Source organism: Pseudophryne corroboree, chromosome 7 (assembly GCF_028390025.1).
Source record: "Pseudophryne corroboree isolate aPseCor3 chromosome 7, aPseCor3.hap2, whole genome shotgun sequence".
Lineage (NCBI taxonomy): Eukaryota > Metazoa > Chordata > Amphibia > Anura > Myobatrachidae > Pseudophryne > Pseudophryne corroboree.
In genome coordinates, this window is record NC_086450.1 from 196,188,556 (window position 1) to 196,213,555 (window position 25,000).

The following is a 25,000-nucleotide window of genomic DNA, read 5'->3' on the forward strand; positions in this document are numbered from 1 at the left end:
TTTGACTAGTGTACATTTTATCCATGACTGGGGGAAGGAATTATCCTACAGTATTAGCCACAGTAATTCTTCTCACAAAACAAAGGGCTTTTTGCCCAATGGTCATTATCGGGTTGTCAAATTATAGGGAGAGAAATGACCTGATTTTTTGTAAGAAAACTGTGAAAACTGTGAAGGATCTGTGAAAAGCCGCAGACCTATGTGTTTTCGCGGCAATGACTGCGGAAAATATGCATGAGGCAAGCAAAACAAAATCCCCGGTAAGTGCCAGCATCAGGGCTAATAGGGTCCCCCTGGGCGAGTCAATTAGCCATGACTGTGCACGCACGCAGGCAGAAAGAGCACTATTGGCATGCAGATTGATCCGCCCTTTGACGGACCACACCTTACGTGAAATGGGTGTTTCTGGCCTGTGACCCTGCAATCGCAAGGAAATGTTCCATATCATGAGAGCGGACACCGGCTTCCGTACTCGGTTATAGTGTGCAAATGGAGATGGGACACCTGTTTCAGGTGGCTCTTTTGCACCCTAGCATGGCGATGGCGGCTGTAGTCACAACAACAGTGGGCAGGTTACGCTTCCACAGGCACACATCTTTGGTATAAATGGGCAAATGTTCTCATTAGCATTAGAAAGTGTGTTGGCTGCCGCAAGGGATTGGGGGCATAGAATCAAGCCCTAAATAGGTCACAATGTCCCTTTACTAGGCATATAAAATGCATTGTTATACATGATGAGATAATGGTTTTAAACAAGCTGCCAGTATAAAAGTGACCCTCGCCTCCCTTTCAATAGTGATTCCGAGCACCCTGGCAATTATGAAACAAGTGGGCTTATCCCTGATCCTATGTGTTTTCTTGCGATCGTGGGTCTAATTTCAGCTGATCAAAAAGGCCTCTAATTAGATACCACGATAATGACCATTGGCCAATCACGATATCCGGCCATTTTGATCCACCCGAAATCGCATCGTGGCTAATAGGATAGCGCTCATCCTATCCACAGTGCCCTCAAGTCAAGTTCCCTATATTGGGAGGATGATAATACAAATGTATACTTCCGGCAGTAATGTAGAATGGAGTGATTGTTGGTACCCTCCACACGGTCCTGGCCAGCCCACTCTAGACCATATGTGCCTCCATTGCACAGCCTTACAAATTAGACCTAATCACCCTTCTGGGTGATTAGATCAACTTCATGGCCAAGTTCCACTTTTCTATTCAAGGCATTGTTGCCACTCATGCTCATATACTTTCCTTACCCTAACATCACTGTCCACTCACGCCTCATGCCTCCCTCAACCAGGGAAATAGGACAGGAGAGTGCACTAAATGTACAGACAGATTGAATGCACAGGACTTAATCAGCATGGCATATTAGCTGCATATAAATCACAGCTTGATTCAATGGCTCAGTGGCATATCTATAATGGGATCAAGGTATGTGGTGCACACAGGACCCCTGAGTCAAGAGGGACTGCAACACACTTCTGGCACCGGATTCCTATTTCTGAAGAAATCCCAGGAAATATGGCACACGTGACATATTTTTAAAAGACATTGCTGTATATATAGCGCATGCGCTGGTGCCGCCACCATTATTTTAAGGGAGATGGTGAAAGAAAGGAAATTTACACAAGTGCCCCCTCCTATCTTACAGAAGCCCGAGTAATCCCTTTGCTCGTCGCACCTTATCCTAGAACAGTACTTTAAATCCTATTGTATAATAGTATTAGCCTTATTATTTTGAATAATTAGCACTATAATTATTAATCAATTAATCAAATAGCACCAATTTCTTCGAAACATTTGTCTGTAATTGTTATTTTGATTAAGTTAAAGTTGCATTTGATAAGGGTTATATAAACTATTTGTTATCATTTTACAATCTGAATGTGTGTCCCCAGACTTGAAGTAGGTGGAAAAAACAACCAGTAGCCAATCAGGTCATTGGAATTCTTACGGTGGCATGCTCCGCTAACTTTAATCCTGAAAACGGATGAGGGCTGTGTCATTATATATGGGGAGTGGGCACATGATTATAATGGTTGATTTGAGGAACAAATTTGAGCATAGTATCACAAATAAATCTGAATAGCACCTCATTAAGGTTAAGACTGTACTTGCTCAATTAAGTGCTTTCTATACTTTAAATCCCCAGGCGTCCATTACCGACTGACTTTTTTCTTTCCATCTGTCGTCCACTTTCTTTCATCAGTGTCTCCGTTCCATTTATCTCAGCTTGCCTTTCATGTGCTCAATGTGGCAAGCCCCTTCCTGCTGGAGCTGCTCTGTGTTTATACTGATTAAACTCTTTCAGTAACGAGTACAAAGCCGAAAGAGGAATCCGCTTCTCTCCATGTTTCGTCCAACAATAACAGCGACTCGCAGAGCACTGGGGTGTCACTCAGCTGCTCCAGAGATCAGAGTACAGGAACAGGTCTGATCTGAATAAAATGTCATAACTTCCTCACTCACAGAGAGACCCAGAGGTTGAGACAATATCCAGATTATAGTACACAAGAGGATAAAGCTCATCCAGTTTCCATCTAATAATTAGCGGCAGCATTGCGAGAATGTGTAACAATACTCTGTTCCATCACAGATATTAAAAAACATTATTACTGGCTATTTGTAAAGGGTCAGAACACTGGGAAATATTTACATGGCAATTTCTCAGAACCTAGACAAACAATTGCAGAGATTACAAAACATGGATCATATGACAAAGATCTATTACAAGAATGTGGTATATTTTGTCGACAGTCATAATGCAGACATGAAAATATCAACATGGGCAAGTTGACATGTAGCTAGGGTTGCCACCTCATTCCTTTAATTCTGGACACATAAATTACCCAGGTTCTGTGGCTGGATGACTTCCATTTCACCTGGTGTTAATCAGCCACAGAACCTGTGTAATTAATGTGTCCAGAATTAAAGGAATGAGATGGCAACCCTACATGCAGCATATTGGCATTGACCACGTCGACAATCATCATGACAACACTGCTGAAAGTTCAACATGACGTCCCTGGTGGTATAGTGGTGACTTAGCTGGTACAGTAGGTCCGGAAGCTCCAGCGGTGTCTTCCGGGTCCTGAGGTAGGTGATGAGGACTTCCCACGCATTCCAACAGCACTAACCCTCCCCCTAGTGCCTAATCCTCCTCCTCCAGTCTGTGCAGGATGTCAACATTCAGACATCAACATTGTGAACATGTCGTCATTCTGCACATACAGACATGTGCAATGTCAACATTTTATCAATGTCAACATAACTGTCGACATTATGACTACATCCTCTATAAAGGTTCTCTACATAGAAATGAACATTATATTATATTATATATATATATATATATATATATATATATATATATATATAATTTATTTATTTATTTATTTATTTATTTATCAAACCTTTCCAGAACAATACTCGTTCTTGGCAGATAATCTATATACAATGCATTTAATGCGAATATCCACTCTTAAAGTTTTCGTGCTATGCCAGCTAAAATATGTCTGAGATGGCTGCTGATTATTATTATAAACTTTTATTTTTATGGTGCTACAAGGGTTCTGCAGCGTAATACATAGGGGTAAAAATAAGATTTTAAACCTACCGGTAAATCTTTTTCTCCTAGTCCGTAGAGGATGCTGGGGACTCCGTAAGGACCATGGGGTATAGACGGGGTTCGCATGAGACATGGGCACTATAAAGAACTTTAGAATGGGTGTGCACTGGCTCCTCCCTCTATGCCCCTCCTCCAGACCTTAGTTAGAGAAACTGTGTCCAGAGGAGACGGACAGTACGAGGAAAGGATTTTTGTTAATCTAAGGGCAAGATTCATACCAGCCCACACCATCCACACCGTATAACCTGGAATATACGCAACCAGTTAACAGTATGAACAAAACAGTATCAGCCAACGACTGATCTTAACTGTAACATAACCCTTATGTAAGCAACAACTATATACAAGTCATGCAGAAATATGTCCGCATTGGGACGGGCGCCCAGCATCCTCTACGGACTAGAAGTAAAAGATTTACCGGTAGGTTTAAAATCTTATTTTCTCTTACGTCCTAGAGGATGCTGGGGACTCCGTAAAGGACCATGGGGATTATACCAAAGCTCCAAACCGGGCGGGAGAGTGCGGATGACTCTGCAGCACCGACTGAGCAAACATGAGGTCCTCATCAGCCAGGGTATCAAACTTATAGAATTTAGCAAAAGTGTTTGAACCCGACCAAGTAGCTGCTCGGCAAAGCTGTAAAGCCGAGACGCCTCGGGCAGCCGCCCAAGAAGAGCCCACCTTCCTAGTGGAATGGGTCTTTACCGAATTTGGTACCGGCAATCCAGCCGTAGAATGAGCCTGCTGAATCGTGTTACAGATCCAGCGAGCAATAGTCTGCTTAGAAGCAGGAGCGCCAACCTTGTTGGCTGCTACAGGACAAACAGAGCTTCTGTTTTCCTAATTTAAGCCGTCCTGGCTACGTAAATTTCTAAGGCCCTGACTACATCAAGGGATTTGGAATCCTCCAAGTCTCCCGTAGCCACAGGCACCACAATAGGTTGGTTCATATGAAACGATGACACCACCTTAGGCAAAAATTGAGGACGAGTCCTCAACTCTGCTCTATCCACATGGAAAATGAGATAGAGGCTCTCCTGAGACAAAGCCGCCAATTCGGACAACCGCCTTGCAGATGCCAAGGCAAACAACATGACCACCTTCCAAGTGAGAAATTTTAACGCAACAGTTTGAAGAGGCTTGAACCAGTGAGATTTTAGGAACTGCAACACCGCGTGAAGGTCCCATGGTGCCACTGGGGGCACAAAATGAGGCTGGATGTGTAGCACTCCCTTTACAAAAGTCTGAACTTCTGGGAGAGAAGCCAATTCTTTCTGGAAGAATATAGAAAGGGCCGAAATCTGTACCTTAATGGAGCCTAACTTTAGGCCCATATCCACTCCAGTCTGTAGAAAGTGGAGAAACCGGCCCAAGTGGAAGTCTTCCGTAGGAGCATTCTTGGCTTCACACCAAGAAACATACTTCCTACAGATACGGTGATAATGTTTCGCCGTCACCTCCTTCCTAACCTTTATCAGAGTAGGGATGACTTCTTCCGGAATACCCTTCCCATCTAGGATTTGGTGTTCAACCGCCATGCCGTCAAACGTTACCGTGGTAAGTCTTGGAACACGCAGGGCCCCTGCTGCAACAGGTCCTCCCTGAGAGGAAGAGGCCATGGATCTTCTCTGAGCAGCTCCTGAAGATCTGAATACCAGGCCCTTCGAGGCCAATCTGGAACAATGAGTATTGTCTGCACTCTTTTTCGTCTTATGATTCTCAGTATCTTTGAGATGAGAGGAAGAGGAGGGAACACATAGACCGACTGAAACACCCATGGTGTCACGAGGGCGTCCACCGCTACTGCCTGAGGGTCCCTTGACCTGGCACAATACCTCCGAAGCTTCTTGTTGAGGCGTGACGCCATCATGTCTATTTGAGGAAGTCCCCAAAGACTTGTTATCTCTGGAAAAACTTCTTGATGAAGTCCCCACTATCCTGGATGGATATCGTGTCTGCTGAGGAAGTCTGCTTCCCAGTTGTCCACTCCCGGAATGAATACCGCTGACAGAGCGCTTACGTGATTTTCTGCCCAGTGCAGAATCCTGGTGGCTTCCGCCATTGCCACTCTGCTCCTTGTCCCGCCTTGGCGATTTACATGAGCCACGGCTGTGACATTGTCTGATTGAATCAGAACCGGTAGGTCGCGAAGAATATTCTCTGCTTGTCGTAGGCCGTTGTATATGGCCCTCAATTCCAGTATGTTGATGTGTAGACAAGCCTCCTGGCTTGACCACAGTCCCTGAAAATTCCTTCCTTGTGTGACTGCTCCCCATCCTCGGAGGCTCACGTCCGTGGTCACCAGAACCCAGTCCTGAATGCCGAACCTGCAACCCCTCTAGAAGGTGAGCACTCTGGAGCCACCACAGGGGCACAGAGTTATTTTCTGATGTATTTGAAGGTGGGACCCGGACCACTTGTCCAGAAGGTCCCACTGAAACGTCCTCGCATGAAACCTGCCGAAGGGGATGGCCTCGTAGGTCGCCACCATTTTCCCCAGTACTCGAGTGCATTGATGGACTGACACTTTTCGGTTTTAACAGGTCTCTTACCATCTTCTGGAGTTCCTGGGCTTTTTCCCTTGGGAGAAAAACCCTCTTTTGTTCTGTGTCCAGAATCATGCCTAAGAAAGACAGCCGAGTCATTGGAACCAACTGCGACTTTGGTAGATTTAGAATCCATCCATGTTGCTGTAGCATTCTCAGGGAGAACGACATGCTTTTCTGCAACTGTTCCTTTGATCTCGCTTTTATCAGGAGATCGTCCAAGTACGGGATAATTGTGACTCCTTGCCTGCATAGGAGCACCATCATTTCCGCCATTACCTTGGTGAACACCCTCGGGGCCATGGAAAGCCCAAACGGCAACGTCTGAAACTGGTAATGACAGTCCTGTACAGCGAATCTCAGGTATGCCTGATGAGCAGGATATATGGGGACGTGAAGGTATGCATCCTTTATGTCTAATGACACCATAAAATCCCCCCCTTCAGGGCTGGAGATGACTGCCCTGAGCGATTCCATCTTGAACTTGAATCTTTTTAAGAACAGGTTCAGGGATTTTAGATTTAGAATGGGTCTGACCGAGCCATCCGGTTTCGGGACCACAAATAGGGTTGAATAGTACCCTTTCCCCTGTTGTGTTAGGGGAACCTTGATAAGCACTTGCTGTTGACACAGCTTTTGAATTGCAGTTAAAATTATCTCCCTCTCTGGGGGAGAAGCTGGTAAAGCAGATTTGAAGAATCGACGAGGAGGCACGTCTTCGAATTCCAGCTTGTAGCCCTGGGATACAATTTCCATCGCCCAAGGATCCACGTCCGACTGAACCCAGACGTGGCTGAAGAGTCGAAGACGTGCCCCCACCGGTGCAGCCTCCCTCAGTGGAGCCCCAGCGTCATGCGGTGGATTTAGTAGAAGCCGGGGAGGACTTCTGTTCCTGGAAACTGGCCGTAGCAGGCATTCTTTTCCCTCTACCCTTACCTCTGGCAAGGAAGGAAGAGCCCCGACCTCTTCTGGACTTATGCGACCGAAAGGACTGCATCTGATACTGTGGAGTTTTCTTTTGCTGTGGGGGAACATAAGGCAAAAAAGTAGATTTACCCGCGGTAGCTGTGGAAACTAGGTCCGCGAGACCTTCCCCAAATAAAAGCTCACCCTTGTAAGGTAAAACTTCCATATGCCTCTTTGAGTCGGCATCACCCGTCCATTGGCGGGTCCACAGTGTTCGCCTAGCCGAGACCGCCATCGTGTTGGCCCTTGAACCTAGTAGTCCGACGTCTCTCTGAGCGTCTCTCGTATATAAGACTGCGTCTTTGATGTGACCTAAGGTCAACAAAATGGTATCCCTATCTAAGGTATCAATATCAGCTGACAAGGTATCTGTCCAAGCTGCTACCGCGCTACAGACCCAAGCCGATGCTATAGCCGGTCTGAGTAACGCACCAGTATGTGTATAAATTGATTTTAAAGTCGTTTCCTGCCTGCGATCAGCAGGATCTTTGAGAGCTGCCGTGTCTGGGGACGGTAGCGCCACCTTTTTGGATAAGCGCGTCAAAGCCTTGTCCACCCTGGGCGAGGATTCCCACCGTACCCTGTCCTGTGCCGGGAAAGGATACGCCATAAAAGAACTCTTTTGGGAATCTGCATTTTTTTGTCTGGAGTTTCCCAAGCTTTTTCAAATAACGCGTTCAGCTCATGAGATGGGGAAATGTTACCTCAGATTTCTTTTCCTTAACCATGTGTACCCTTGTGTCAGGGACAGAGGGGTCATCTGTGATATGCAAAACATCTTTTATTGCCATAATCATATAATGAATACTTTTGGCCACCCTTGGGTGTAGCCTTGCATCATCGTAGTCGACACTGGAGTCAGAATCCGTGTCGGTATCAGTGTCTGCTATTTGGGATAGGGGACGTTTTTGAGACCCTGAAGTGCCCTGTGACACCATCAAAGCCATTGATTGACTCCCTGTATTATCCCTGGACTCTGCTTTGTCCAATCTCTTATGTAACAAGGTCACATTTGCATTTAAAACATTCCACATGTCCAACCAATCAGGTGTCGGCGTTGCCGACGGAGACACCACAATCATCTGCTCCACCTCCTCTCTAGAAGAGCCTTCCGCCTCAGACATGCCGACACAGGCGTACCGACACCCCACAGGGATTGTATTATAGATAGATAGATAGATAGATATAGAGAGAGAGAGAGAGAGTTCCCCCAATAAGGCCCTTTGGAGAGACAGAGAGAGAGTATGCCAGCACACACCCAGCGCCAATAACACTGGAAACAAAATTCCCAGATAAACAGCGCTTTTATAGAATCATATAGATAAATCTATACACTCACTGTGCCTTACAAGTGCCCCCCCTCTCTTTTTTGCCCTCTGTCACCGTGTACAGCAGGGGAGAGTCCGGGGAGCCAGCTTCTGCAGTGTGCTGTGGAGAAAATGGCGCTGGTTAGTGCTGTAAGATCAAGCTCCGCCCCCTCAGCGGCAGGCTTCGGTCCCGCTCAAATTTATTTATACTGGCTGGGGATTATAAAATAGACTGCCTCCGCAGCCTATATATTCATATGAGCCAGTCCTAGAGGTTTATTGCTGCCCAGGGTGCCCCCCCTGCGCCCTGCACCCATCAGTGCCTGCAGTGTGTGGGAGCAATGGTGCGCAGCGTTACCTCATAGAAGATCTGAAGTCTTCTGCCGCCTTTGAAGTCTTCTTTCTTCTTATACTCACCCGGCTTCTATCTTCCGGCTCTGCGAGGAGGACAGCGGCGCGGCTCCGGGACGAACGGCGAGGTTGAGACCTGCGTTCCGACTCCCTCTGGAGCTAATGGTGTCCAGTTGGCTAAGAAGCAGAGCCTATCATTTAAGTAGGTCTGCTTCTCTCTCCTCAGTCCCACGATGCAGGGAGCCTGTTGCCAGCAGTGCTCCCTGAAATAAAAAAACCTAACAAAATTATTTTTCAGAGAAACTCAGGAGAGCTCCCATGTAATGCACCCAGTCTCCTCTGGGCACAGGATCTAACTGCGGTCTGGAGGAGGGGCATAGAGGGAGGAGCCAGTGCACACCCATTCTAAAGTTCTTTATAGTGCCCATGTCTCCTGCGGAGCCCGTCTATACCCCATGGTCTTTACGGAGTCCCCAGCATCCTCTAGGACGTAAGAAATATACAACAAATTGCATTGGTAAAAAAATATTACAAATAAGTACTTATCTCTACATATGAATATAATTACAGTGCTCACTACACATAATTACTGTACAGGGGATCCGGTCAAGATCCCGGCGGTCAGGAAAGGTTAGGTTTAGGCTGCGGCCCGGGGGCAGATTAGGCTTGGGCACCCCCAGGGAGGGATATGGTTAGGCTGCGGGGAGTTAGGTTTAGGCATCACCGGGGAGGTTTAGGTTTAGGCTGCTGTAAGGGAGGGTTAGGGGTCCAGTAGGGGAAGGTAAGAATACTTACCTTCCCCTGTCGGGATTCTGATCATTGGGATGCCGCAGCCGGTATTCCGACTGCCGGTATCTCAACTGCCGGCATTTCAATCCCAACCCTTTAAAGATGGGAGAGATTCCAACAGCTAACGTTCTGGGGGATGGGCATACACAAAGGGGGGAGGGGAGGATCATATTGTATATGCAAACAAATTCTTCTCCAAGCGTAACAAGCATAAGACTAAGTGGAGCTTAGAAGAGCAGCATCCATATAAGAAGATGCATTGGTTACAGTCAAGTAACATTTACTATCACACTCCTCCAGATAGTTAGAAGTATCAGTTGAGACACAGATTAGAGAGATAGACAAACAAACAAACAAACAAACAGATAGACGATGCCAACAGGGTGCAGCAGCAATCTATTCATAAAAGTGAGTGCCAGACTATAATTTTGTATCCTACAGAAAATAATGAAATCAATCACAACAGTCCCTACTTCCTTGCTCCAGCGCAGAATACAATCTTTCCCGTTACATGAACACAAACACCAGGGTTAATTTTGTTAGACGTCAATTAGCATTTCAGTATGGTTTGTGGAGTGTGGGAAAAGCCAGAAAAAAAAAAGTCTAGAACATACAAACCCGACACAGATAACCCACACGTCTGAATTGATACTCTGGACCCAGTGTTTAGAGGCAGAAAAATGTAAAAAGCTTAGGGTATCCACGACTGGCGGCACATATGGTGCCACAGCAGTCTGGTGGGCTCAAACTTTGTGATCTTCCCCTGTATCAATTATTATGTATTCTGGCACAACTTTGCAACTGGCTTCTGCCCTTGGTTAACCTGGAGCTTGCCAACTTGGCAGGATTCCCATTAGCAGACCTACTATGGCTCCCGAAAAATGGTCTGGGATAACTAATGTTGTCTCCAGAGTAAATTAAGGACTACCCTGTAAAAATGTATCTATTAGGGTGCTGAGTTTCCAGATTCCCCACCTATACCTTAACACATGGATCCCTCTGGGTGTATCCACACTGTCACGTCTGAGGATTCTTGTGGATCCGGATTTGGGGAAGATGATTCTGGTGATCTTGGATCTCTGAATAACAAACGAGCGGGACGGATGAAGGTCTTGCGCATTTATTACCTGGAGTAGTTTAACAGAGGTCGCCAAACACAGTTGAATAGAAATACTACTGTAGGTTAGCGGGAGGCTGAGGATACTGGAACCGTGACCCAGTAATTTAAAGGAGGAATTCCGAAGGCTGGTTACTGCGGCGTCCAGAACAGGTAGCTGGGTAGGACACGGGAACAGAGTCGGCAGTCTGCGTAAGGCTATATCAGGAGGCTTGGGTAATTTGCTGTAACAAGAACCTGACACTGGAGACGCTGCTGGAGCACAGAGAACTAGCTTCACAGATACCGTGAAAAAGACGATGCACTGGAAAATTCCCTCCTCCAGGCCTTCCTGTCTTATAGCAGCTGCTCAGAACTAATTGGCCACAGGAAAGTGATAAATTGGTGGTGACGTGTGGGCAAGACAGGCTTTTTGCCCACATCCAAGATGGCCACCGGAAACACAGCCCATCCTGTTCACAGAAGCCCTGGCTCCACAGCAGCACTGCTAACCCCTGCCGACGGAACATGCTGCCAGTCTGCTGAGCTGCCAAACAGTTCCCCTGCCTGTCCTCCCTGCACACCCTGCCCGGCGCCAGCAGCCCGCACCTCCGCCAGCTGGACCTCTCCAAAGGGACCGTACAGGTAAGAGCCAACTCCCCTGCACAATCTCGCGCCGGACCGTGACACACTCTTAGCGATTTCCTCTCAAATGATATGTTACTGTCTTTCTCCCAACTCCAGTCAATTTATGGTATTCCCAATTCTGGCCACTATCCATATCTCCAAATTGCCCATTTGTTTTGTGACCTGTGTAAATGACCTAGAGCTTTGTCCCTCCCTCCAAAGACACTCTTGAGTAAGCTCACCTTGCAAACCTCTGAGGGGGTAATTTCCTTCTGGTATTTATATGTACAACCTGTTCCTACTGACAAGTCTACAGCCTAACATTGCATGGAATTTGATTTACAGTGTACCTTTACCCTCCTACAGTGGGAAAACATCTATAACAACTGATTCAGTATGCCTAGATGAACTAACCATATTGCATTTCAAACTGCTTCAATTGTATCTTACTCATTTCAAATTACATAAAACGTGGTCCTACTGCTTTCAATTTTGCTGGAGGCAAAGCTCTGGTGAGGGAACCTCTTTTATGTCTTTTGGGATTGCCCAGACCTTCAACCTTACTGGGTAGAAGTTATTGATTTATTTCTCAAAGTACTTCAGATAATTGTAAACCCAAATCCGGTTCTTATAAAAAAAAAAAAAAAAAAAATAGTAACCCAGCGCAACCTTAAGATTATGGATCAAAAAACAAATATCAAGATGATGTCCTCTCACAAATGTCCTGTTTGTTCCAACAAAATGATCATCCAGAATCCAATGTTATGCTTCGATCAATCTCCACTTTATTTTAGTATTTCCGGTTTCCTCAAGACTCCCAGACTTGTCACAACCATCACATGCATAAAAGGGAGAAAGGGATTCACATTTGTAAATTACAATTTTATTCAAAATAGGTGGTAACAATAACTAAAATCAAACATCTATAAAATGCTAATCCACCATTAGACAGATTGGGTTGCATACCAGACTGTATGGGTGTACAAAGGCACACGTCTACTTGTGAATCAATGTCAAGAAGCACCTCTCTGGTTCAGGAATCTGCAGCACCATCCTGGTATACAAATGACATTGCAATGTCCACCAACAGCATGGCAACCCTACAGTCAAATCACCAATACGATTCAACTCGCCTCCATAAAGACTCATGCCGAGTTGAAACGCGCTGGTGATTTGACTGTGGGGGTGCCATGCTGTTGGTGAACATTGAAGTGCCATTCTTATACCAGGAGGGTTCAGCAAATTCCTGAACGGGAGGTGCATTTTTACGGTGATTCATGAGTATAGGTGTGTCTTTGTACACCATACACAGTCTGGTATACAACCCAGTCTGTCTGATGGTGAATTAGCATTTTATATAGAACGGTATTTTACTATTGTGGAACCCTTTTATGCATGTGGTGGCTGCACTGGCGGATTCCCAACTGTCGTTTAGGAGATTTTTTTTATTTTTTATTTTGCTTTACTGCAGCTGCACACGCCAGCATGCAGCTTCCCAGAGACAAGCCAGCAGGAGCCCTAGTGTCACGAGTGGATGGGACTCCACCATCTCCACAGAGTAGCATTAACGGACATCTGCAGTCTCACTGTCTCACATAAAACAGATTACTTACAGCTGCAGACCTGCAGGATACACAAGAGAGGAATACATATGAAATCCTGGCAGATGGGATGCTGGCTGTCACCTTACCGTCAGTAACCACAGTGACAAACCGTCCGCCGGAATCCCGGCAGCGAGTCCCCTCGTGGGCTCGCCACGCATCAGTGCCGATGGCTCGCCACAGATTCTATTCCCACTCAATTGGGAAGCAGCCAAGACAGACGATAAAGAGTAGGGGGGTAATTCAGATCTGATCGCAGCAGCAAATTTGTTAGCTATGGGAAAACCATGTGCACTGCAGGGGAGGCAGATATAACCTGTGCAGAGAGAGTTAGATTTGGGTGGGTTATTTTGTTTCTGTGCAGGGTAAATACTGGCTGCTTTATTTTTACACTGCAATTTAGGTTTCAATTTGAACACACCCCACCCAAATCTAACTCTCTCTGCACATGTTATATCTGCCCCCCCTGCAGTGCACATGGTTTTGCCCATTAGTTAACAAATTTGCTGCTGTGATCAGATCTGAATTAGGCCCAATATTTCATATGCTGCTTTTTTAAAACTTTCACTGTTTCTACAAATAGGCTGTATTTACAATGTGGCTGACTTACTAACTGCTGACTGGCTAATGACTGAGGGGCCCATTTATCACTGAGCTGCGTGAAGTACAGTATAAGCTGTGTGTGTTGGGGAAGAGCTGCGTGATGTATAAGCCGTGTCGGAGAAGAGCTGCGTGATGTATAAATTGTGCCGGGGAAGAGCTGCGTGATAAATAAGCTGCGTGATGTATAAACTGTGCCGGGGAAGAGCTGCTTGATATATAAACTGTGCCGGGGAAGAGCTGCGTGATGTATAAGCTGTGTCGGAGAAGAGCTGCGTGATGTATAAGCTGTGTCGGGGAAGAGCTGCGTGATGTATAAGCTGTGTCGGGGAAGAGCTGCGTGATGTATAAACTGTGCCGGGGAAGAGCTGCGTGATGTATAAGCTGTGTCGGGGAAGAGCTGCGTGATGTATAAGCTGTGTCGGGGGAAGAGCTGCGTGATGTATAAGCTGTGTGTGTCAGGGAAAAGCTGCGTGATGTATAAGCTGTGTGTGTCGAGGAAGAGCTGCGTGATGTATAAGCTGTGTGTGTCGTGGGAAGAGCTGCGTGATGTATAAGCTGTGTGTGTCGTGGGAAGAGCTGCGTGATGTATAAGCTGTGTGTGTCGGGGGAAGAGCTGCGTGATGTATAAGCGGTGTGTGTCGGGGAAGAGCTGCGTGATGTATAAGCTGTGTGTGTCGGGGGAAGAGCTGCGTGATGTATAAGCTGTGCCGGGGAAGAGCTGCGTGATGTATAAGCTGTGTCGGGGAAGAGCTGCGTGATGTATAAGCTGTGTCGGGGAAGAGCTGCGTGATGTATAAGCTGTGTGTGTCGGGGAAGAGCTGCGTGATGTATAAGCTGTGTGTGTCGGGGAAGAGCTGCGTGATGTATAAGCTGTGTGTGTCGGGGAAGAGCTGCGTGATGTATAAGCTGTGTGTGTCAGGGGAAGAGCTGCGTGATGTATAAGCTGTGTGTGTCGGGGGAAGAGCTGCGTGATGTATAAGCTGTGCCGGGGAAGAGCTGCGTGATGTATAAGCTGTGTCGGGGAAGAGCTGCGTGATGTATAAGCTGTGTCGGGGAAGAGCTGCGTGATGTATAAGCTGTGTGTGTCGGGGAAGAGCTGCGTGATGTATAAGCTGTGTGTGTCGGGGAAGAGCTGCGTGATGTATAAGCTGTGTGTGTCGGGGAAGAGCTGCGTGATGTATAAGCTGTGTGTGTCAGGGGAAGAGCTGCGTGATGTATAAGCGGTGTGTGTCGGGGAAGAGCTGCGTGATGTATAAGCTGTGTGTGTCGGGGGAAGAGCTGCGTGATGTATAAGCTGTGTGTGTCGGGGGAAGAGCTGCGTGATGTATAAGCTGTGTGTGTCGGGGGAAGAGCTGCGTGATGTATAAGCCGTGTGTGTCGGGGGAAGAGCTGCGTGATGTATAAGCCGTGTGTGTCGGGGGAAGAGCTGCGTGATGTATAAGCTGTGTCGGGGGAAGAGCTGCGTGATGTATAAGCTGTGTCGGGGGAAGAGCTGCGTGATGTATAAGCTGTGTGTGTCGGGGGAAGAGCTGCGTGATGTATAAGCTGTGTCGGGGGAAGAGCTGCGTGATGTATAAGCTGTGTCGGGGAAGAGCTGCGTGATGTATAAGCTGTGTGTGTCGGGGAAGAGCTGCGTGATGTATAAGCTGTGTGTGTCGGGGAAGAGCTGCGTGATGTATAAGCTGTGTGTGTCGGGGAAGAGCTGCGTGATGTATAAGCTGTGTGTGTCAGGGGAAGAGCTGCGTGATGTATAAGCGGTGTGTGTCGGGGAAGAGCTGCGTGATGTATAAGCTGTGTGTGTCGGGGGAAGAGCTGCGTGATGTATAAGCTGTGTGTGTCGGGGGAAGAGCTGCGTGATGTATAAGCTGTGTGTGTCGGGGGAAGAGCTGCGTGATGTATAAGCCGTGTGTGTCGGGGGAAGAGCTGCGTGATGTATAAGCCGTGTGTGTCGGGGGAAGAGCTGCGTGATGTATAAGCTGTGTCGGGGGAAGAGCTGCGTGATGTATAAGCTGTGTGTGTCGGGGGAAGAGCTGCGTGATGTATAAGCTGTGTCGGGGGAAGAGCTGCGTGATGTATAAGCTGTGTCGGGGGAAGAGCTGCGTGATGTATAAGCTGTGTGTGTCGGGGGAAGAGCTGCGTGATGTATAAGCTGTGTCGGGGGAAGAGCTGCGTGATGTATAAGCTGTGTCGGGGGAAGAGCTGCGTGATGTATAAGCTGTGTGTGTCGGGGGAAGAGCTGCGTGATGTATAAGCTGTGTCGGGGGAAGAGCTGCGTGATGTATAAGCCGTGTGTGTCGGGGGAAGAGCTGCGTGATGTATAAGCTGTGTCGGGGGAAGAGCTGCGTGATGTATAAGCTGTGTGTGTCGGGGGAAGAGCTGCGTGATGTATAAGCTGTGTCGGGGGAAGAGCTGCGTGATGTATAAGCTGTGTCGGGGGAAGAGCTGCGTGATGTATAAGCTGTGTGTGTCGGGGGAAGAGCTGCGTGATGTATAAGCTGTGTCGGGGGAAGAGCTGCGTGATGTATAAGCTGTGTCGGGGGAAGAGCTGCGTGATGTATAAGCTGTGTGTGTCGGGGGAAGAGCTGCGTGATGTATAAGCTGTGTGTGTCGGGGGAAGAGCTGCGTGATGTATAAGCGGTGTGTGTCGGGGAAGAGCTGCGTGATGTATAAGCTGTGTGTGTCGGGGGAAGAGCTGCGTGATGTATAAGCTGTGTGTGTCGGGGGAAGAGCTGCGTGATGTATAAGCGGTGTGTGTCGGGGAAGAGCTGCGTGATGTATAAGCTGTGTGTGTCGGGGGAAGAGCTGCGTGATGTATAAGCTGTGTGTGTCGGGGGAAGAGCTGCGTGATGTATAAGCTGTGTGTGTCGGGGGAAGAGCTGCGTGATGTATAAGCTGTGTGTGTCGGGGGAAGAGCTGCATGATGTATAAGCTGTGTGTGTCGGGGGAAGAGCTGCGTGATGTATAAGCTGTGTCGGGGGAAGAGCTGCGTGATGTATAAGCTGTGTGTGTCGGGGGAAGAGCTGCGTGATGTATAAGCTGTGTGTGTCGGGGGAAGAGCTGCGTGATGTATAAGCTGTGTCGGGGGAAGAGCTGCGTGATGTATAAGCTGTGTGTGTCGGGGGAAGAGCTGCGTGATGTATAAGCTGTGTGTGTCGGGGGAAGAGCTGCATGATGTATAAGCTGTGTGTGTCGGGGGAAGAGCTGCGTGATGTATAAGCTGTGTCGGGGGAAGAGCTGCGTGATGTATAAGCTGTGTGTGTCGGGGGAAGAGCTGCGTGATGTATAAGCTGTGTGTGTCGGGGGGAAGAGCTGCGTGCTGTATAAGCGGTGTGCGTCGGGGAAGAGCTGCGTGATGTATAAGCTGTGTGTATCGGGGGAAGAGCTGCGTGATGTATAAGCTGTGTCGGGGGAAGAGCTGCGTGATGTATAAGCTGTGTGTGTCGGGTAAGAGCTGCGTGATGTATAAGCTGTGTCGGGGGAAGAGCTGTGTGATGTATAAGCTGTCGGGTAAGAGCTGTGTGAGAGATAAGCTGTGTCAGGAGGAAGAGCTGCAGCAGCTGGTATGAGGAGAGTGGGAGATGTGCTGTGAGGTGGGCAGTGATGGAGGAAGTATATTCTGCAAGGGGGACACCAACAGAGCTTAGAACACTAGCTGGCAGGTAGTATATAAACTTGTCTTGGCCTTAGTTATAGCATGTACTGCAATGTGACCAAAGCGGTCGCTTAGGGTTCGGCGGATCCGCAGCTCACAAACAGCCGCCGGACACTGCACACAGCTGCCACAGGTGGGGTGAAGCGTGGGGCAGATAACGGTGCTGCAGGGGCTCTGATGTCCGGGGGAGAGAGGCGACGACTATTGCTATCGGCGGCGGTGATGATGTCCAGGGAGTGGGGTGCTATTGTCATAGACTGTTCTGATGACCGGGTAGGGGGATGCTTTAGGCTGCATTGTTTCTGATGTCCAAGGGATACTACTGGCGGCGGCTGTGATGTCCATGGAGGTGAGGTGGGTTGGGGTGTTGCTATGGGCAGCGGGTGTGATGTCTGTGTGCTATCTGTGGCAGCTAGCCAGGGGATGGGGGAATATGATATGGGCCCTTGTAATCCTGGGGACCATGGGAACCTGCCCATTGAACCCAATGGAAAAGATGGCTCTGGGAGGCTGTCTCCGAGTCCGGGGATAAAAGGGGGGGCGTTTGTGCAAGTGGACAGCGCAGGGGTGGGGTGGAAATTGTCTTTGTAAGCTGTCACGGCAGGGTGTGGGTGGTGGGATGGAAGGAGGGGGGGGGGGGGTGGATTTACCAAAGACTGAATGATTGAGGGGGATAGTTTGAGTAAGGGGGGGCACAAAATCGGTTCCTTGCTTATGGCCCATGAAGTCTAAATCCGCCTCTGAAGCTATGCTCCTTGTTGTGAGGCCACACCCATTTTTCTTTATTATAATTTTTTTTTTTTATTCTTTCTGCACTCCCTCCTTCCTTCGCTGTTTTAGTTTTTGAAAAATCTCAATAAACTATATTATTATTTTTTTACAGGACCAGGTAGAACTCCATGCAATCCATTTTCCTGCTTAGTTTCTACATATAGATATTTACTTCCAGAAATGTGTTTAAGGTAATCATTTTTATACTTGATGTGCTTCAAGTCATTGTTACTAATTGATCCTAAACTAGATAAACCAAACTAAAAATAAAAAAGAATTTACAAACAATACACATCTCCTGGTACCTACACTGGGATGAAGAAGTCTTTAGTATTTCATCCTCATTCATAAAATCTGACACTGCTGTAAATGTAAGGCAGTTACAATAAACAGTTTTAACATTTATTTTGTCACTATAAGGATTGCCCTCCATCCAAGGAGTTAATACAATTGACTAAAACAATCTCGATTCAGATTACTACTTTATAGAAGACAAAGCCCCTCATGTTCCCTTTTTTCATACTGTGATTTGTTTTGAGTATGAAGCTTAGAACTCTATTGTTTTGGAAGCCCCTAAAGACTGGGACAGAACTGATCTGATAGTGTGATCCCTGTCTGGACTCGACCCAAAAACACCAGTCACAATCTATACAAAGCTGGTAACCTCAGCCTCCCTTGTTCTGATCGGGCAGAGAGCAGCGAGGGGCGCACAGATGCTGCGAGTGATATTACTCCCCTGGTATCTAAACAAATCATTGTCCAAGTCAGAATAAATTCTTTCCATGGCATGTGAGGTCTTTGTTTTCCATCCTGAATGCAATAAATTGTTCTATATTCAGCTAACGTGTGCCTTGAATGAGAAGTGAGGGTATTGAGTGATATACATCCAGTGCAATAGTTAGATTTTCCCTGTATGGGGAATAAACAACCAGGTGAACACTTCTAAATCTGACTGTACAATCATTGGCCAACAGCACTGTGTTCCATGCAATTGGTGCATTCTGGCTTTACCATGTAATGATCTGATATTTGCATGTTTATTTCTCCCGAAACTGGATGCATGTATTTTGTGGCCATACGTGTAAATAAACTGGATACAGGACATGTATTTTGGAAATTTTTTTTTTTTTAAAGTTAGAATTTTTATTGAGAGTGGTCAGTAATCACAAGGTTAACAAGAACAGACTTGTGCAGGTTATGGAAATGGAACATGGAAACAACCGTTTCACACATCAAGTTAGAAATATAAAAACAATTCTATGAAATCATAGACCAACAGCTATTATTAATAATATACTCCCTGCTAATTTCTAAGCGCGTGCTTAACCTGTCTCGTTTTATTTTATAGATATAGTATAAATTTTATACTAAAACTGAGAGTAAACCTGTGAAGAGTAAAAGTAAAAGAGAAAAAGAAAGGGCAGGGAGAAAGGACGATAGAGTATATAGCTTAATTGAGGGAAATCATAGGGTAATTTACCTATAGGGAGGCCAGAGGGTGGGAACAGTTTCCCGTATCAATAGGAGAGGGAGAGACAACATAGATGATAGAGGTGTTAGCAGAGTTAGCAGTAATAGTAGCATCAACATAGTCCGGGCATCAATAAAGACCGAGCGAGGTACCAAGGAGACCAGATGTTGTGGAACTGAGCCACAGTGTTATTTTTTAGGCTTGTAATATATTCCATACTGGCTATATAATTAATCTTGGACATCAGTAATGCCTTGGAGGGAGGTTTATGGTCTTTCCAGCATTTAGCTATCAGAGATTTTGCCGCCATGCAAAGTAGCATGGCAAGCTTGTCCTGGGTTTTGGGTAACATTGGTATGGGGGCTTGAAGTAGAGCAGTTTCAGGGGAGAGGTCTAAATTATGTCCGCATGTTTGGGCAACAAGTGCTCCTACCATTTTCCAAAATGGGCGAATCGAGGGGCACGTCCACCATATGTGGTAAAAGGTGCCCTCCTCTCCACAGAGTCTCCAACACATATTTGATGTCGTGGGGTAGATGGAATGTAGTCTGGAGGGAACCAAGTACCACCTGGTGTAGACCTTATAGCACGTTTCCCTGAGTGCCACACTAATAGAAGCTTTAGCTATGCGCATTCTGATTTCTTCCCATAGATCATCTTCCAACGGATGGGAGAGATCTGATTCCCAGGCTAGTTCATGTGGTTCGCGGTCAGGGGGATCTGGGGTCAGAATAGAGTTGTATATTGTTGAGATGTTCCCTTTTTTGCCAATTGAAAGTAAGCACATATGTTCAAAGGAGGTCGGTGGTTTCAAAGGTGTATTTTTAAGCTGAGATTTGAGGAAGCTGAGAATTTGAATGTAATGGTAATGACACGAGGATGGCACACCAAGGCGCTCCTGAAAATCTCCAAACGATGTCGGTGCTGAACGGCCTTTGACATGGATGAATCTCGTGATGCCCTGAGATTGCCATGGGGCCGCTATTTTTCGCTCGCAGCCAGGGGGGAAGGCAGGGTGTCCCCAGATAGGTGTTAAGGGTGAGGGGTGTGAGGATAGATTGCAGGTACTGCGGAGTTTGTCCCACAGTCCCAGGGTGAATTTAATCGTAGGGATTGAGTAGGCCGAGGCTGGTCTGTAGGACCTGGGGAGCCATAGAAGAGAGTCGAGGGGGACGCCCTGATATATTGAATTCTCTATTTTGGAAATTTTAAACATCTTACATGCCATGGAATATTATCACTCTAATGCAGTGCTTGAGCACAGATGGTTAAATCAAAATAGCTAAGGTACTAATTAAGTCACCTGTGCTCAAGTATGGCTATCTTTAAAACGGTTTGTGTGCCTTGACGACAGTGGTTGAGAACCCCTGCTCCAACGATACTAGTACAGATGTGTCCTCATACATCTAGCCTCAAAACGCCAACCAGCGTGAAATGCCTGGCATAAGAGAGCCGCTAGGTCTCGAGCAATACTGCCAACAGTGGAAGTCTTTTTTGCTGAAAATGCGTCTTAGGAGGGTATGCAGTTAGCTCCGGTAATCTCAGAGATATTGATTTTGCCTCACTGCATATTAAGGCCATTTTCACCCGTTTTTTAGGGAAATTTTCACCAATGCCCTTTCACTTTCCCTTTTTTTTTTTTTTTTTTTTAAGGCATTGGCGAAAAATGCCTCAAAATTGGCAAAAACCAGGGACATGCCTCCCCTGTCATAATGATTAAAATAATACAAAGAAGATATTTATAACACAGATTCTGTGTCATAGATATCTTCTTTATTATTCCAATCACTTTCACTGTGAAATGCAGTCGCAGGAGGCAATGAGAGCAGTGCCTCCTGCTGACTGTAGTGAGGAAGCTGAGGCGGGGTGCAGACAGGGGGAGAGGCCAATCCACAGGCTTTAAAAGTCCATTGTAAAATTAATTAAAAGCGCCACCTGTTACAGTTCCTCAATGACTGAGGCGTGCTTTCAGTCCACATGAAAGAACACTTCTGTCAGCCTAGCAGACGTGATTGGTCCAGCGGATCCAGTGCTGCTGGATCCGCTGGGTAGCAGGCATATGCAGCGGCGGTAAATGGCGCAGGAAGCGGGCGATCGTGGCGGCGGTGAGTGTGTGGATGGAGGCTGGCCTGGATCCGGGAGGATCCAGCCCTTACTAGCCATTGTGCACATTTTGGCAGCGCGTACTCATTTAAAAATTGGTGTCGCAGAGCCGTTTTTGAAATTCAAGATGGCCATCGCACGCCAATCGCGGCTCACCGCGTCATCGCCCCGCCCCCTCAGCTGGCTTATATAAGCCAGTGCGAGGCAATGGCTGGTCAATCCGTCGGCAGGGAGGGAGCATGGAAAAGCTCCTGAAGACAGAAGTCTCCGGAAGCCCTGGGGGCAGCGGCCGCCATAAAAAACAAAAAAAACAAAGTTTAAAGGCCTCTGCCCCCAGGTGAAGATACAAGAAGATGACGTCGGAAGTCCTGGGAAGGCGGCGGCCATGAAAAAGAGCTGAAAGGCCGCCGCCCCCAGGTGAAGGCGCAGGTGTAATAAATTAATAAAATATTGTTTCCTGTTTTTATTTTAATACGTTCTTTACAGGTGGACAACAGGTGCCAGCGGGCCCTTTATGTCTAGGCATGCTGCCACTTATGGTTCTCCAAGTGCCGGCATGCTGGGGTAGGCTTGCTGGGCCACCTGTAAAGAACAATATTAACATGCAATGAACCCAGCACCCACCGCCACCTGGGGTGCGGGGCATAGCACTAGTTGTTGCTCAGGAGCAGGGAACCCATTTTATTTTTTGGGGTCCCCACTTTGAGGAATTCCAGCCCTGGGCTGACCGGTTTGAGGGCTGGTTAATGTGATGGCAGGGGGACCCCACACTGAGTGTCCCTCCTGCTATGGTATTATCCCCCTTGCTGGTTTTGCCTGGTGCTGGTTATTGTTAAATGGGGTAACTGCATGCATTTTATTTTATTTTTTTAAGGGGGGTGGGGGTGTTAATTAGCCAGTGCCTCCCCAGTCACAGAACTCACCGCACGTCACTGGCAAAAACAGGCCGTGTTTTCCCCAGCGCAGGAGAGAAAATATGTGGATTCGCCAATCCGCGTTTTTCGCTCCTGCTGAATTTTTCGCCTAGGCAAAAAACAACCCTGCTATTGAATAGGGCAAATCCCCATTCACCCTAAAATTAGCGAAAAGTACAGTTTTTTCACCTAGGCGAAAAAAAAACTGACCTAATTGCATACCCCCTTAAGTCACAACGTGATGCGACTAGGACACACAAGGAGACTGTGCAGATTAATTTGATATGCGTCACTCGTACAGTATATTGCGTCTGACTGTAGGGTCTATGTACTAAGCCTTGGAGAGAGATGAAGTGCCAGCCAATTGGTTCCCAACTGCCAAGTTACAGACTGTTTGAAAAATGACAGGAACTGATTAGTTGGTACTTTATCTCCATCCACTTTATCTTTCTCCAAGGCTTAATAAAAAGACTGCCAAGTCTGTATACTGAACTTGTACACAGAATCAGAGACTCACACAGATCTACAAGTGTTGCATATCAAATGAATCAGCATTAATCTCCTGGTACGCCATAACGATGCCACAACTAAGGCACCTTTTCGTCAAAAATGCGCCCAAGTCTAGCAATATCTCATGGGGCCTGGCGCGCCAAGAGGGGCTGTTCGGAGCAATGATGTATGAGGACATATCTGTATCTTAGATGAGAAACATAATTTTATGTTGGATTTTATTAGGTTTATTCATACAATCATTTGTTTTGTTTGAATCCACGTTTTACCTTCAAACACTTGGGGCGGCCTTGGGGGGATCAAATCTCTATGTGGGCCACTTTGAAGAAGAATTCAACTGGAGTGGCCCATACAGTGACAACCTGGTCCTCTTTGCTGTTTTATTGATTATTTTTATTATTTGGGAAGGATACTGTCCTTAGCACAATAAATTGTTGCACATTTATACAGGTAACTTAAATTTCACTCACATTTTTTATTTTAATACTGTAAACTTTCTGGGCATAGCCTCCATCATCTGTCGTGATCTCCTAAAGCCTAGTTCCATCACCGTACTTGCCCCATATTATGTAACAAAGTACAACATAACAATAATAAATGGGAGCATAGATCGTGTAATGGCTAGCATTTGAGGGTAATCGAACAAGGGACATCAGGACAACACACAGATCCACCAAGTGCAGTGTGTCCACAGCTGTACACAGAACTACTATTCCTATGCACACACATAACCACAAAGTAAGGCGTCAATGTGAGGTGACACAGCACCTAAGCCACAGAGACCATAACACGCTGCTGGCGTCTCCCATTAAAAAGGAAACAGAAAGAGCCACCGTTGCCATGTGACCATGGGCCTAATTCAGACACGATCGCAGCAGCAAGTTGGTTAGCTAATGGGCAAAACCATGTGCACTGCAGGTGTGTCAGATATAACATTCACAGAGAGAGTTCGATTTGGGTGGGTTATGTTGTTTCTGTGCAGGGTAAATACTGGCTGCTTTATTTTTACACTGCAATTTAGATTTCAGTTTGAACACACCCCACCCAAATCTAACTCTCTCTGCACATGTTATATCTACCCCCCTTGCAGTGCACATGGTTTTGCCCATTAGCTAACAAATTTGCTGCTGCGATCAGGTCTGAATTAGGCCCCAAATCGGAACACTATGGAGCACATAATCTTGTCTGCTACAACCAAGAAAAAACTAGGAGGGCCCCTCCAAAACCGCTGCTGTAATACCCAGTAACAACTGCAACACTGGACAATTAGAAGCCTCCAATACATCCACAGAGACTCCTTGCAAGTCATAACCAGAAAAGGGCTATACGCAACAATTTGTACCAAGACTGTTTTATTTACAACTAAAATAATGTTTATTTTACCAATACTGTTTTTATGACAATTTATTGTGGTTTATAAATAAATACCATACCATCCATTTCAGGTTAATGGGCTCCCAACAAAAGTTAACCCAGTAAATTGTTGAGGCGCTATAATAGTTAATTAAAAAAAAATGTTTATATATATATATATATATATATATATATATATATATATATATATATATATATATATTTTTATACATAATTTTCAGACTCATTTTAGCTGTAGGTACAAATTAAGGTTGTATACAGGCGCTGGTATGGTATGTTTTGACCAACCAGTTACTTAATAATGGAGGTAGTCTCCTACACATATATAAAGTAACAACAAGACTACAGTAACGCTGATACAAAATTGGTATATATAACTCCAAATAATCGTAACACTGGGAAACAAGTGTATTTAATATTTAAAAAAAAAAAAAAATGAATCTCAACAGTGATATTCAGAATAAATAGAAAAAGATAAAAAAAAGCAAGAAAAATCCATACATTAGTTATTTCAGTAGATACCTCATCCATGTAAACGTCCATACAGTACATACAGATAGTTCATAAATAATTCTTATAAAGGCCTGTTCCTATTTAGGCGTCTGGGTCCGGTGGATAATATATTATACTTACATATAATCAAATACCACTGACTCATAACAAAATCTCCTGAACCATAAGT

At 46.2% G+C, this 25,000-nt stretch overlaps 1 protein-coding gene across 1 annotated transcript in view; it reads right to left on the minus strand.

Annotated features, from left to right (window-relative positions):
* The window catches only part of PNKD (PNKD metallo-beta-lactamase domain containing), a 253,288-nt gene that overhangs the window by 93,358 nt on the left and 134,930 nt on the right, over nucleotides 1–25,000 (minus strand). The window lies entirely within an intron of this gene.